We start from the raw sequence: 14,304 nt of genomic DNA on the forward strand, positions 1-14,304 counted from the left end.
AGATGCACCAGTGTGCAGGAAGTTGCTGAGTTACTCAAAAGCTCTGAGTTCAGGGTGCTCCAGTGCTGAGTTTATTTCTAGAGGCTCCAGCAAAGATAGAGTCTCAGGATGATGAGAAAAAATACAGGCCACTTCTTTCTTTGAAGGTCTTCTAATCAAACTGTAGGCAAGCATTTAGGCTTCTTTTGATTCAACTATTGAGAGGCAGCAAATATCTCTTCACACATCTCATTGCAGAAATGTAGAACTCTTGAGACCTACAGTGAAAACTGAGTATGGATGTAAATGTATTAACAAATGTGGATCAGTACCTAAACAAATGCTAGCACAGCTACATTGACAAGTTAATGTCAACTGGGAAAAAAAAAAAAAAAAATAATAATCTTACAAATAGTTCCTATCAGTCCCAGCTACTCGGTGTTGAAAGTCTTTGTGCACTTCTCTCTTGAAAAGGACAGATGTTCTAGGTAAGCATAGTAATACGAGTTGGAGAATTAAATACAGAAAAAGAAGACTAATTTTCAAAGAGATGAAGGATAGATGCAGGGTAGGAGAAAGGTAATTCAAACTGGCATCCAAACCAAGGGGTTCAAAGCTTATCTGGGTATTTTAGTTAAAGATGAAGCTTCATTAAATCATGTACAATTTGCATGTTCTCTTTAAATATCATAAAATTTGTTTTTCTCAGGGTAGAAAGGAAGTGGTAATCATAGCATCAAATGTATTTGATGGAAATAATGCACTGGAATGCCCTTCAAAACAGTAATTGCTGTTTTGGTAAGATAAAGGGAAAAACGTATTTGTCATTTGTTGAACACAGCTATTTATAATAGCTTTAAAGGCATTTTAAGTAGTCATATTTGAAGCTAAATCACAGGTTGTGTGAAGGAAGATTTGAGGGAAGCACCATGAAATCCATCCAGACACACGTGGCTTGAAGAATCTTGGCTAACTGGCTTTGAACCATAGCAGCACACTAGTGCGGCCACACTGGTCTGGGGACCTGAGCTGTCATTTCTGCACAGCACCACACTGTGCAGACTTTTTTTCTTGGAGAGGCTCAAGAACTTCTGAGGAGATGCAGCACCAATATTACTTTCCACATGGCCATAGCTATGATTCCTGATCAAGCTTTGCACGTGTTTAAATGCACTGGCAGCAGTAGAGGGTGGGATTTAGTTGTCTAAATGTGGGTTTTCATCCTACCTGCCTTATCATTCTGGCCTCCAGCAGGCTATTTTAGACACCCTGATGTAACGGTGACATCTGTGCAGGACTGGCAGATCTAACACAAGAGATGCTCTGCCTTTGGAGTGGCAGATGAAGACCAGGGGTTATCCCATGGCAACTAAGTGGCACTGAAGACCTATGACTGGCTCCTGAAACCCTTCCCAAACTGTCAGACTGCTCCAGAGTAGTGACTTGCTTTGAAATATATCTAAGAACTAGCAGGAGAATGGGAGAGATACAAGTACAATTAAGGTGCACTTTTTATCTTGCAATTTTGTATTTCTGTCATTATCATAAATTCTGGGAAATGACAATTTTTAAGAACATGTTGTTTTGTCCTTTTAAACTTGTCTTCTTAACTACAAGATAGGTTTTATTTTAAAATACTGGGGAACAGAAAAACAGCATTAATAAAGACAGGTTTACAATGATATGTATTTTCTTTTGCCACCCCTCCCTCATTAATCTTGTACTGTTCACTTCATAGTTACAAATAATCAGTGGAAGATATGAGAAGTCTCATTGTATATTTTGGCCTGTTGCCTAATAAACAGGATGTGCTTGAGTGAGGCACTGAACTTAGGTTTTCCATTTCATAATTAATTGCTGTAACTACATAGCTATAGGAAGAAAGGGGATCTGTAGCCCCTGTGATTGAAAGCAGCGCATTTTACACAGATCTTAAGAAAACTGCCGATAGCAGTCTGCTCTTAGGAAGAAACTGAGGCTCTGGACTCTACATCAGTAGAGCTTAATAATCCTTAACTGGGATCCAAACTGTGAAGCGGGGTCGTTGAGCACACATTTGTGCTTGAAGGCTTTCCCTGTGTATGCCAGCCTCAGGTACTCAGCTCTTGCCATGCGTTCAGGCAGGGATGTTAGCATGCATCAGAGTATGACAACTGGAGCCAGGGCTAATGTGCAGCTGCACCTCCCTTTCCTATACTTATGATCTTTACTGGACTGGCTCCAAATCCCCAGCAAGGTTCAGTCTTGTTCCCATTAAAAATGAGTGAAAGTTTTCCCACTGAAATCAATATAATGAGAATCAGAGTCATTCTCATTAAGTACAATTCCCATAGATTTAACAGCCCATCATTTTATACTGACTGCTTATCAGTCAGTATAAGAAATAGACGTCATTATAGAAAAAAAACATCATTGAGCTTTGCATTTTCAAAGCATAGTTTAAATGTGAACCAATTAACGTCAAAGTTTTTACCTGATGCATTAACAAATCACAATGACAAACACATTAGTGCTAGTTATGAGTCTCACTAACCTAGTCTTTGTTCCTTGGAGTTAAGTCTATAAAAAAAGTTTTAAAAGAACTGAAGTTCTACAGTCATGGTGTGTAAGGGAACATGAATCATTCGTACAAAGAAAAATAATGAAAGGATTTTACTCAGAAGGGTATTTACCTTTAGGTACCTTGATGTTAAAGCACCTGAAAGTTTATATGCTGCTAAGAGAAATGAAGGGAATTGGATGGTTTCTGAGGACATAAAAGAAGCTTTTTCTTATTCTTCTATGACTGCCAGAAACTTTTTGACTGATATTTTGTAGGATGAACAAAAAAAAAGGAAGGAATCTACAGTTATCTCCAGATTTTACTTTCTATTATTATTATTTGATTTTTTAAATGATACTTCATGTTTAAAATGTCCTGCTTATTACTTTTATAGTTGGATCTTCAGAAATTTTTGTGCCTGTTCCCAGAATGTCACAGCCATTTGCAACATGGAGTGAGCATCCCTGGTTACTTCTTGGTTTTCTCAGTGTTTTGGAAGCTGCATTAGCAAGAAATAACTTCAGTGAATTGAGAAAACAAAAGTGTAAGAGTTAAGAACAAAGAGACTCTTTTGAAAAGAAAACAGAACAAAGGGAAAAAAAAGAAAAAAAAAAAAAAAAAGCCAAGACTTTTACCAACTCTTTTCTTAAACTAAATAAAAGCTGGTCAGCAGTGTGGTGATTCCTGATGACTGGAAAAACCTGTCACAATCATCTGCAAGTAGAGCAAGGAAGATGTGTGGAACTTCACATCAATCAGCTTCATCTCAGTTCCTGGGAAGGTGATAGTGCATGTCCTCCTAGAAGCCATTTTCAAGCCCATGGGGGCTAAGAAGGTGACCAGAAGAGCCAGGACAAATCACGTTTGACCAACCTGGTTGTATTCTGAGACATGGACAACAGGAAAGTAGTATATATAATTTATGTTGACCATGGAAAGGTCTTTGATGTGAACTTCCTGAGTATCTGTATAGTCAAACTGATGAGACCATTTGAGTCTGTGGACTATAAGACATACGGAAGATTGGACCACTGAGTTCAAAGGACTGTACAAGATCCAGCTGGTTGCTAGCCATTACTGGTGTCTCCCAAGAGCCAGCACTGGTCCAGTGCCCTTTAAAGAAATGTGGAGACGTTTCTTCTCAGAAAGAGCAGTCAGGCATTGGAATGAGTTGCACAGGGAAGTGGTGGCATCACTGTCCCTGGGGGTGTTCAAGGACATGGTGCTTAAGCACATGGGTTAGTGGGTGACATTGGTGGTAGGTGGATGGTTGGACCAGATGGTCTTGAAGGTCTTTTCCAACCTTAATGATTCTATGATTCTATGAAAATCTTTGCTTGTGTTCTCCCCAGTGTGATAGTATGTCCTTCCAGCATACTTGTGGAAAAGACTAAATTGGGTGGACTGACTGATAAGGAGGGCAGGGTTGCCGTTTGCAACCTGGTTGGGGATCAGAGCATGCCTTTTCCCTGAAAACTGCAATGGATAGAGTAAACTCCTGTGCCTAGGAGGTGGGCAAAACTAGCAGCTGTTATTAAGTTACAGTCCTACTAATTTCCCTTACTTTCAGTGCCTGTTCTGCTGACAATCAGGATTCTTTGATGAACATAGCAGTTAGCAATCAAAATTGGTTGTAATATTTCTGTGCTCCTAGCATTACTTTTTTCACTTTGCTTTATCTCTTGTTTTCTCTCTGTATGTTCGTTGTTGAACATCCTTGAGAATAAATGAGTTTCCCAAGATACAGTTTTCAGTTTTAGGTCTCTCTCACTCCACTTCTTAAAGATCCAAATAAACTGCAAAGTGGCAAATGGACCTAACAAAGAAAGGCTTACATGTAACAAGATAAGGCATATAAGAAGAAACACAGGTATTATTACAGTGACAAGTTCTGAATGGCATCCATGAAAGCAGGCTGACAGCCAGAGAGCGTTCTTATTCCCCAGAAAAGGAACAATTATTTTATATTGAAGAGCAGAACAATCTGAAAAACGAGGGCTCCTTTAATTTTACATTTCAATACAGCTTTAAAAATGCCGCACAGAAAACCTGGAGCCTTTTTTTGTTCCTTAAATTATAGCTTGTAGAGTCATTACTATGAATATCTTAATCTTTCTAAATAATCATTGTCTTCTTAATATTCCCTTCCATAATACACCATCAAAATTGAAATTCGAGAGTAAATTTTTAGCTGTGAACTATTTTTCTGCTGAATGTCATGATCTGCAATCTGAATATGCACCATTTTCCTGCTTCTTTCTCTCCTGCAGATGTGTAGGTGAACTGTAGTAATCTTTACTTTGCAAATAGTGATGTTCTTCTACTTGCAAAACATTTTTTTTCTCCCCTCAGGCTTCCTGAAAGAAGCTGAAAACAGTTTGTAAATTCATAATATTTGGCTTTGTCTGTTCTCTGATGAGCTTCAGACATTTTAAAGCTGGAAGGTGCTACTAGCCTTGCTCTGTCTTCTTGGAGAGAAGATTATTATACTCCATTCTATTGTCCCTATAAAGAAAATGCAGTCTGTATTTAACTAAAGTATTTATTTCAGAAATAGAGGGCTTGATCTGCTAGTTTGAAATGTAGATACTAGTACTTGCTACACCTCTCTCTGTTAGATTAAGGAATATTTTCATACCTAACATTTTTCTTCCTAGGGGATTCTTGAATATTACCATCAAGTTAATTTTTAATTTTCTTTATGACAAGTTTTTGGTCATATGTCACTTTATTATGTACTTCTTTTTTAAATCTCATCCTAAAAGTCCTTTGCTTCAGTCTCTCGAACAATTTTTTTCCTCAGCCTTTTCCAGTTCTTCATTTTATTTCACACCAGAATTGGACACTTGTTTGTCTTATTCATATCTGATGTAGAGAAGGCTTCTTCCATATTCTTGTTCACTTCTCTTTATGTGTTGACACAAAGATCACATTAATCTTTTATTCACAACATTTCACAGTGGCATTTCTTTCACTCTACCTGAAGACTTTAGAGAATACTTAATTTTTATATTATCATGCCCCCTTTCCTATATAAATTTATCTTCTTTCTCCCCAAATGCAAATTCTCAGGGGGCATTCACCTGAACAAATGTATTCTGATCAAATCTACATGTATACTTACAGTGTAGATGCCCACACCTGAACTCTCACTTAAAATACAAAGATATAGTCATTTCTAAGGCCCTGTCATTCTTATCCAGAGAAAGGTGTTTAAAGTCAGCCAGGTGAAATCATGCCCTAAATGATATATTCTTTATGCTGATGGTAAAGGTAGCTGCGGTGACAAGCTCTGATGTAGACAACTGGCAGACATCTAAAATGAGGTAAGCATGACCCATCATACTTGCTTGCAAGCATTTCACTAAGTAAATACCTGATGGTGTGTTGTTTCTTCCCCTTTCACTTGCTCATATACATATAATGATATTCATTTCATTAAAAGTCTATAGCAGACACAAAATGCATTAGTAGTGATGCTATATTTTCTTCCAGATGAAGCATGAAGACTTGAGTATGTGATGTTAGCAGTAATGTGTGAAGAATCGTTGAGTAGCTGGGCCTTCTCTGTGTTCCTACCAAATGCCATTAGGTTGTGACCTTGGGTACTCGGTAGCTACCAACCCCTAGTGCAGTAGTGAATTTACCCTTACACAGACACATGATCACAGAATGATTGCAGTTGGAAGAGACCATTGGAAGGGTTGAGTTTGGAAGATCATCTGGTACAAACCTCCTGCCAAGCAGGATCACCTAGAGCAACTTGCAAAGGATGGCATCCAGGTGGGTTCTGAACATCTCCAGAGAAGGAGACCCCACAGGCCCTCTGGGCAACATTACCCTTCACAAGAAGGTCTGGAAGAGTTACCTTATGTTGTGTGTAATATGTTTTGGACGTGAAGTTTAAACCATGCCTTTAAGAAATTGATGCAAATTACCAGCTATACACAATTGCCAAGACACATCTCCAAATTGAAATTCTCGATGAAGGCCGTACTTTTTCTTTCTATATATTATAAAGGAGTGTTGAACCTTAACTCCAAATTATACAACATCCTTGCTGTGCTCCAGTACATCCAAACTATGAAACAAGAACATAGCAATTTACAAGCTCAGCATCCCTACTTAGGCACCAGACATAACTTTTTCTATTTTAAAAGGTGATGATTCTTTAAATGTTTATGCTAGTGATGGGTATAAAACATACGTCTTCTGAAGGACAGAGATTAAGAAATCTGTAGTAGTAAATGAAGTGCTAGGAAAACAGACTGCACCTTTGCTGGCAAAGTCTCCGAGACTTCAGTGACTTAGACTCTTATTTATGAGATATCGAGGGATAATAGTGGATGGCTTAGCATGAATGTTGCTTACATTCTTCTGGTGTTCAAACAGACCTTGCTCACCTCTGAAATGCTGCTGGGACTTTCATTATCTGTTAAATCCTCCATTCCTTCCTTCCACCATGGTGATAATTTATGTGAGCTATGGTGGGTTGACACTGCAAGTTGGACTCATCTCACCTAACTTTTTAAAGCCTGCAGTGTCAATGTCCACATGTGACAATCTCTTCCCAGTCTCAGTTCAAAGTAACCAGAGAAAAAGTCTTGATTCCTCTGACTTATTTTAAACATTCATGTTAAGATGAATTAAATCACACATAGAAAAGCCTGCTTTCTCTCTGCTGATGACAAGCCTAGGACATGAAAATCTACAACGTAGATCTGGACATCTGGTCAGGTGGGTCCCACACAGCATGTGAAACTGTAATTGGAGCTGGCTGAAAGGCTTCTCTCTGTTCCCTACTCTCAGTGGTAACCACAATGACAGGAAAAAAAATGCAGATTTTCCTTTGCTTTGAAATATTAACTAAATACAGCAATGAGTCAAAAAAAAAAAAAAAAAAAAAAAAAGCACAAACTTATTCTCAGTGAAGAATGAAAACTATTGTAAGATACAGCAAGTCCTCTCAGCTACTAAATTCAAAGGCTGTTCAGTTTTGAGATTCAATGTAGAGGTTGCATTTTAAGCTACAAGTTTTAATTCAGGTAAAAATTTATACGTATTTTCTGCTCAGAATTAAAAAAAAGTTTGCAACTGACTTATTTAAATGTTAACATTTAGAATCCAAATGCTCTAACTAGGCAAAATGTCTTCTATGTGTTTTCAATCTGATTCTGAAAAATGGAACTGAAAATTTTCACAAGATAGTTAACACAGCTAAAACAGGCTATTTGAGCATGAATTATTCAGTCCAGATCTAAGGGAAAATATTTGTAAAAACAAGAGATATTATAGGAGGAAAAAAAAAAAAAAAAAAAAAGGAAAAAAGAAAAAAGCACATATAGTCTACAATACATGCCATTGGGCATGGCAGTGCTCACATGGCCCCCATTTTTTATGGGGCATTGGGAGAAGCAGGGGGGCACACACAGCTGGAGCAGCCATATCTCTTATATGCCATATCTCTCGCATATGTGTGCACGCATGTGTAAGATCAGAACTTCCTGGGATCTGCTCTAGAAAGACATTTAGAAATTTCTAGGTGTTTGTTAACATTTTGTAGCTGTCTGGTTTTGCGGTATGTTACATTACCAGCATCCATTCTGCATATATGGTTCACAGACTGCCAGTCAATGATCTGTTCAATATAAAAATATCTGCTCAATATAAAATCAAGATACTGTCTTAGCTGTGATCTAACTCAAATGGTCTGAACTGGGCTGTTTTTCCCTGTGATATCAGAAAGATCTGTAAATAAACATTTCTATCTATACTGTTATCACCAACGTGTCCTTGTGAGATATTCCAGAAAAAACCCTCACTCTCATCTCCACAGTAAATGAGATTCTCTCTTAAAAGAAAAATAAATAAATAAATAAAATTTAAATTAAAAAAGAAAAAGAAATGCAAACTCATCAGCCCATCATTAAACACTGACCACAGAGAGACAGTGGGCTGCAGCTACTGGAAGTGCAAGCAAGCTTGCACATATTTAAGACTCAATGGAGCAAGGTAGTTCAAATCTACCTTTCTGATCTGTGTTTCTCTATGGGTTTGCCCGGAAGCATTCAGTACAACCTACCATTGCCCAGATTTCCAGGGACTCTAGGAAGTATTTCTCCCCAGGTATGCCTAACAGCTCCTTGAATGACTCCATCCACCAAGCCTGGGCTGCTACCAGAGAGCCTTTATGGAGGCACTAATAGTGGCCTTGTCATCAATATGATCTACATCCACAACTAGAAGTAGCTGACAGCAGGTTTTTATTAATAAGTGCCTGGTTTGGGTGGTGAAGACACAGAAACACAATATTTCTGGTGCCTTTGTACAGCTGCAGCATCCTTCTGGACTGAACCAGTGATGAACACAATCTCTCTCACTTTCAGCAAAGCACCATTAAAAATCACTGCTTCAGGATCCTATTTATCAATTTTTATATTCTGTTTTCTGAGCATTTATTTTGTGCCTGTAATCTGTTTTGAAAGAAAAATTTAACATCAGCAGAAGGATTCACCTTATTGTCCAGAAATTTCTGCAATGAATATAGGTGCCTAGTCAGCAGCCATTCCAGCATCTTGTGGCCACATTTAACAGGTATCAGTCTTTTCCAGGAAAAAGCTATGATATAATTGTCTTAACAATATAATAATAATCTGTGGAACTACAGAAAAATTACAGCAGAAGAAGCAACTCAAACCTTTATATTCCCTATTTTGCAGAAGGAAACTCTTGGGTATTTTCTAGCACTTTCCTGTCAGATCTGTCCCCAGTGACTATGTGAAAGCAGTTGAAGGAGACTTGGTTTGAGATAGTACAATGACCTCACACAACAGCACTCTTGTCCAAGCATAGTCCTGAAAGAAAACTCCAAACTCTCATAACAGTGCAGCTAGTGCACAGTCTCAGTAATACACAGTACCTGTCAAAGAAGCAGAATAATTATTAACAGACCCCTGCATTTTGTCCTCCAAATATAAGCTGGTACTTGCTTCTCTGTTCTGAGGTTACTGTTCTTCATCCCCCTCTCACAAGCATTTTCACGAAGGTAGTTGCAGGACTGAGGGTACCCACCTCCTTTCACATGTAGAACCATTCTGTGTCCCAGCCTCCCTGGTCCTGGAGATGTGCAGGTTCATTTTGATCAGCGCAGATTTCTTTATAATGAAATGGGATATAGTTTTGGTTAATAACCTACAGAATAAACACTGTTTGGCTTGATTCTTCATGATCTGGCAGAGAATGAAATTCTGATTTTCAAATCAGAGAGAAGAGGATGACTTTGGGGAAGCTGATAGAGCTGCATTTCTACACCATGTAGAGCAAGAGAGAGGCTGGGACAAACAAACAGGAGCACGGAAGTGAACTGGGGCCCAGCTGCAACTGTTTTGTGCATTACATCTGTCCAGGAGGTGCAATGTTTAGTATTCTGATGCTACATTTCCAAGATACCAGGCTCATCAAGGGAGATTAAGATGTCAAAAACCGACAATCTAGACAATTAAAAGCTTCTAGTACTGGAGCCCATGGAGTAGGAGGGAGGTGCAGATGGGGGGAGAAAAGGGAGGAGGGAGACTTAATGTTTCCTTCAGGGAAATTAATTTCAATAATCTCTTTTTGTATTTTTGCCAATTTCCGGTTGACAAATGCATGCACGAGAAGCAGGAATTTTAATAAGTGTTTATGACAACATTCTTTTGAATGAAGTTCATCACATTAACCTCTCGTGGGCCCTAGTAAACGCTCTAAATCAATAACCTTTTGTGAGTCTGTAAGGTAAAATAGAAGCATCTGGGGTGTGAGAAAAAGCATATTGCCTGATGCACATGACTGAAGTCACAGCACTGCATAGACTATCCCAGTGGCTGTCCAACAAATCTTTCCAAAAGAAGGTCTCCCCTTGAGATGCATATGCAAGTATTTCAGTGCTGTCTTAAATAAAGTCAAGATGTTACTGAGATGCTTCCCCACATCCTTACAGTGAAAACTTTTTTCTTTCTTTTAGTGAGCCTTTTCTTCACCAAAATTTGTATGCTTTTGCTGTTCTAATATCAGGCTGGTGCTGCCTTTGCTGAGCAGTTTAATCTGGGTTTCACTGTTTGGTATGAGGTTGTTATTCCAATGTCCTCTGAGGCCTGCAGTTCTTCTCTAGACAGCTCAGATCCTCCCTGTTGACCTGCCAGGATAGTAAGCTCAGCACCATGGTGCAGTTTTCCACCTCTGCCTGCACAGAGTAAACTCAGAGCCCCCAAAGAATTACATATTTTATGCCTATCTGAAGGGCTTCAGCAGAGGTGGGGAGCATCCTCCATGCTATGCACCACGTTGTCAGAGGATAAGGATCTTTTCCTGGGAAATGAGTTGAGTAGAAAGGAAGATTTGCGTTGGGGAGGGTGAAGAGTTTTGGCTGAGCTGAGGTTGTTCTCCTGGATCTCTTCCTCCTGGTGAATTATTTAACCTCTTAGGTTAATGAAAAATTCATCGCTTTGTTTTGATGTAAGTAACAGGAGAGATTTGACTTCTCTCTTGCACTAACATTGACAGATTCAAAAGTTGATAATTCTTTTGCACTTAATTTCAGCCCTGTTTTCTTCCACTACTCATCACTAAGAAAACAGAAATAATAAAACAAGCTGAAAATGCTCACCCAGTAACATTTACATTTTTCTGACAAATCTTGCCAGCTACTGAAGTAATCTGTAAATGCAGTGATACCCATAACAAACATTATGAAGCAAAAAACCACCACCAACAACAAACAAACTAAACATGTTTATGTATCCTTTTTATTTAATTACCTATTTTAACACCATTACTCCCCAAAATTCCAAAGTCCATTTTCATAGACAAGGAGTTCTCAAAGAGAGGAGAAAAGCAATTAAGGCTGAGAGATTCAGCACTGGAAATCAGTAACTTCTTGCTGACAGTGTCTGGGGAACCTGCATGGGTTGTGTTTCTTTGGCTGCATCCGTATTGTTATTACCACAGCTTCTTGATGCAGGCTAGAGTCACCTACCTGGGTGATGGGACAAAATCAGGTACACGTGATCCCTCTTGTCTCTTGTTGTTGGGAGGAAAGCCCATTGTGGGGGCTGAGGAGATGTGATGACGTGCTCCAGGAGATCCCTAGGTGGTGGAATCGGAGGGACAGAGTCACAGACAGTGCTAGCATGAGCATCAACAATCCTTGGTACAGCCTTTGGTACTAGCCACTACATATAGCAAAGGAGTATTACTGCTAGAAAGAGTTTACAACCTGAGAGATAAGGTGTATCAAAAGGTGAGGGAATCTGAAGTAGCAGGAAACTTTATTGAATGATATTTATGAAATGGTCCTACAGGTCTGGTAAGCCAAATGGTGGCAGGCAGCTGGACAAGAAAGGTTTTCATTTGAATTGCTGCATCTAAGGACAAAAGATGTTCTGAAAACAAGTATTTATAAAAATAAATAAATAGAAATGGCTAAAAAAGAACCGGTTTAAATTATTCATCCTCCTACACATGTAAACTTTGTCAAATGAAGCAAAACATAACTGCAAACTGTCAACAGTTAAATCCTAACCATCAAAGATGTAGGTCATTGCATTTTTAAGCACAGGCTCCTTCCCCAAAATACAGGTGGATTGGCTGATTTAAGAGCAAGTGCTACCCATTCATTTAAGTCACAAGCCTGCAAGGGATCTGTGTATACATGGCTGATGCAGTGTCAAAGCCATGTAAGTTGCATGCTTTGAGTTTCACTGGCTGTCCTGAGGTACAGATGGATGTCAGACAGTGAGGCAAAGAATGCTGGAAGGGAAGAATTAACTGGAAGGACTGAAAATACCTTTATAAGAAGCCCAATTTCCGGACTCCCAGATTTCCAAGCCTGGAGTGCAATACGGGCTGTGTGACCAGAACTGCTTTGCGTTAATGAACAGGGATTAATTTCACCAAAGATAGTATTAGTGGTATTTAGAGATCTCGTGGGAGCAGTCATGTACTGTTCTTGGCAGAATTCCTTCATCATCTAGTTAATAGCTTTAGTTTCCTACACTGTTGACCCAGAGATATCTTTGAGGAGAGATGGATGATGAAATTAATTTTTCTTCTAATCTTTGATTAAACAGGACAATGACTTACTTGGGATGATACACATATTGTAAGATCTGCTTCAGGGGAAGAGGCCACAGGAGGGGAAAGAGTTGCAAAGTTTCTACTTATGTGTTCATGGCAATACAAATTTCCCACTGTGGGAAGTGGTTACTCCAGGCTATTACTCTAGACTGAACGTTAGCTTTGAGACCAAGTTTAATCAATAAACTACTTTGCCCAATAAGTAAATCATAATTAATCCTGATAAGTAGACTTTAGCAATTTTCTGAAGTTAATATAAACTCATATAAGAATTTTCATGAAGTTACATGGCAATATGACCATTGTCTTTTACATGCAGTCTCCGTTTTTGAGATTGCCAGCTCCTGAGTTTGAAGGTGATGAAATTGTGCTCTGCTTGAAGTAGGAACAAAACCAAAAGCCACTGGACAAAATTTATTTATTTTTTTTATGTGTTCTAAATCAGAAATATATATTTTGGAAAGTAATAATAATAATGAATAATATAATATATTATATAATAATATAATATAATATATTTATATATATTATATTTTATGTATTCTATTCTATTATATATATAAATATATTACATATATTTATATATGTAATATATATAAGATATAATATATACTTTTATATAGTATTATTATTAATAATATAATAATAGTAATAATTATAATAATAATTGTTATTTTTATTAATTTAAATTCTTTCTGTATAAAAACAAACAAAAATAATTCCTGCGCATCTGAGATGCTAAGCAGGGCACTGTGCCCAAACTCATTGGTAGCAGCCCCATCCATTCCTTAGACTTTACCCAGAAAATTTCCGTTAACTAAGGTGACTGAGTGCAGAGATCCAGATGACTCTGACCTTGCCTTTGTTGTGCTGTAAGACACTGGTGAATGCAGAAATCCCTACTTTCTACAGACAGACAGTGTCAGACACAATTAGCTGATAAATTTATCATAGGGAAGAGCTATAAAGGCTCTTTTTCTTGGAGAATTCTTGAGCAATTATTATGTTTTATTTTGAGTGTTCACCAGACAAAAGACCAGATGAACAAATGAAGTTGGGTATCTGAGTTTGTGATAATACTAAAACTGCATATTATAATATGTGACCAGCTCTTATATTAAAACCGGAATGTAGGAGGTAACTTGTGAAAAGCAGATGTATTTCAGGCATAGAAAAATATGTGTATAAATACTGTTGTTACTGTATGCAGTATCGCTCACATGGCTGAGCAACCCCTGTTGATGGCAGCTGCTTTGACTTCAGAATTGGCCACTACCCTTATGCAGGAGCCTGGACACAGCAGAATTTTCTGCTGGAACACCTCTGGGCACATATTTATGCCCACAACAGCTGGTCTTTTGAGGGAACTTCTTTTGTAGCTTTTTTGTTCTTTTTATAACAGTGTAGAAGAGGATGTTTGGCTAGCATAATCTGCACCACACCAAGGCATATGCCCAACTTTCAGCAAAAACTAGTTGAGGGAGAGGATATGTTGCAAGAGCTCCCACAGCACAATTCATTAATCAGTCTTTATGCAAGCTGTTCTACAGTTCATAGCATTTCAACAGCTAGAAACTCAGAAAAGTGGCAAAATACACTGCTGCTCCCTTTTCAGACAACATACATTTTCCATAAAGCCCTTTCCCTTGCAGTATTTCTTAGAAATCCTG

General features: G+C 38.3%; 1 long non-coding RNA gene across 1 annotated transcript in view; it reads right to left on the minus strand.

Moving 5' to 3' along the window:
* LOC311446016 overlaps nucleotides 1-9,910 on the minus strand; it is a 29,380-nt gene extending 19,470 nt beyond the window's left edge. Inside the window, exon 1 of the long non-coding RNA XR_014698713.1 lies at nucleotides 9,593-9,910. This is a non-coding gene — a long non-coding RNA (uncharacterized lncRNA). The remainder of the gene's footprint in view (nucleotides 1-9,592) is intronic.
* Between the last annotated feature and the right edge of the window lie 4,394 nt (nucleotides 9,911-14,304).

This window comes from Aythya ferina (assembly GCF_964211825.1).
Source record: "Aythya ferina genome assembly, chromosome: 1".
Lineage (NCBI taxonomy): Eukaryota > Metazoa > Chordata > Aves > Anseriformes > Anatidae > Aythya > Aythya ferina.